General features: G+C 34.7%; 1 pseudogene; it reads left to right on the forward strand.

Moving 5' to 3' along the window:
• The first annotated feature begins 249 nt into the window (after positions 1–249).
• LOC118051683 (zinc finger protein 7-like) lies at positions 250–1001 on the forward strand (annotated as a pseudogene).
• The last annotated feature ends 1044 nt before the right edge of the window (positions 1002–2045 follow it).

Consider the following 2045-nt stretch of genomic DNA (forward strand, 5'->3'; position numbering starts at 1 on the left):
TTAATGAGTGTTCTCTCTGTTACGACAACATATATTAGGAGAAATACGACGGAATTTTTCCGAGGGCCGACAAGGGATTATAATGCTGCCGTTAATGGAGGCGACAACCCTTCGATCCTACAGTGACCCTTGCAGCTTCCTGTCTCTTTCTCTCTCTCTCACACACACACACATTCTAACAAAATTGCCTATCTCTTTTTCATTCTACTATGTGGTTGCAGGAACAGTGAACCATTGCACCTTATATAATGTAAGAGTACTGACCTTCTCCTTCTACTTCATTGTATCTCTACTCTCCACATTTCTCCTTTACTCAAATAGCCTAACCTTTTTTTTTTTACTTCCCACAAATCTCTCTTCTCTCTCTCTCTCCTTTTCTCTCTCCCATTATAATCGATCACCACTCATCCGGAGTTACATCAAGCCCCATCTCCAATTAATACTTGGCTAATTATTCACTCTATCTTTCTCCCTATCCCTCTAGGCTAGGGCCATGGATTTTCAACCAAACACCTCTCTACATCTAAGCCTACCAAGCAATCAACTAAACCTAGAACTTGTACTCGAGCCATCCTCTTCTTCTTCATCATCACCTCATAGTCCGGCAGAACCTCGAATTTTCTCATGCAACTACTGCCAAAGAAAGTTTTATAGCTCACAAGCTCTTGGGGGTCACCAAAATGCTCATAAGCTTGAGAGAACCTTGGCCAAAAAAGAGCCGAGAGATGAGTTCATCCGTACGGGCTCATGGAAGATCGAACCCACGGTCTGGATCGTCTTCTTGCATGAGTGGGTCAAGCTTTCCTCGACATCATGAACCGGCCCTAGCAAGGTTCGAGCACCATGGACATGATGGTAGGTTTGTTGGTGACGCGAGCTATGGCAGGACAGCGATGAATTATGGTTCCATAGAAGGTGTAGGGGGTTCTTGGTCCCTGGTGTATAGAACCGAAAATGTTCAAGAAGAGTTGAGCCAGCTAGATTTGTCTTTAAGGCTTTGAAATCTTTGTAGTACTTATAACTTCATTTTCGAAGATTTTCTTTTTTTATTGTTCACTTTAATGTTTGATATGCATGATATTTTAATCAAATCTTAAAAACAGAAAAGTTTTAAATGTGGAGAGTCAGAAAATCGGATGGAATGTCTTTTGGAAAAAAAAGATATTGAATTTTATAAATAGAGCTTAACTTTTGTCTTCAACAAGATAAGTGGCTCACGTTAGGCTGCTGAACGGTTCAAATTTTCTCAACATAAAAAAAATAATATTTTATATAACAATAATAATAATAACATGAGAGAAATCAAATTTAATTTATTAAAACACAACTCACAGTATAAGAGTGAAACAACCTGTAAAAAAAAAAAAAAAATTATAAAGTTCAAGACCTAATAACTTAATATCAAAGATGAAAAAAAAATTTAAAAAATATAATATCGAAGAAGCAAACCCGAGTCAACTCGATCTAAGTTGATAAACCCACAACTCGTAATATGAGATCGAGAAAAAAAAAATTTAAAAAAAAAAGTACCTAGAAAAAAAACAAAAAACAAAGTTCAACAAAAGAAACTAAAAAAAAAAACCCGGGCTAACTTTACCAACCTGCCATCATAATAACCAAACATAAAGAAAAGAGAAAAAATGACAAAACTCAAGGGCAAATTATTTCATGCAAAACGAAGAAATTGAAAAAAATACTCATAAAAAATTGAGGAAAAAAAATTCAGTCTTCCAAAAGAAGCACTTAGCAAAAAATACCAAAATTAAAAAAAAAAAAACTTAGTAATAAAATGCAATCTAACTCGGGTTAAATTTACCACCTCGTACTCAGGATAACCCATAATATGCTGACGCATGCATTTATTTTTAAATAATATTTAATAACTTGTAATATGAGATATGAGGCAGAGATAACCCAACAAAATAGAAAGCAAAACAAACTAAGAAGCTCAAGGCCCAATAATTCAGTGTCAAATGATAAAAATAATAATAAAAAATAATTTTTAAAAAATACCCTAAAAAAGATTGAACTTAAATCGGGTCCAT

The sequence above is a fragment of the Populus alba genome, chromosome 18 (assembly GCF_005239225.2).
Source record: "Populus alba chromosome 18, ASM523922v2, whole genome shotgun sequence".
NCBI lineage: Eukaryota > Viridiplantae > Streptophyta > Magnoliopsida > Malpighiales > Salicaceae > Populus > Populus alba.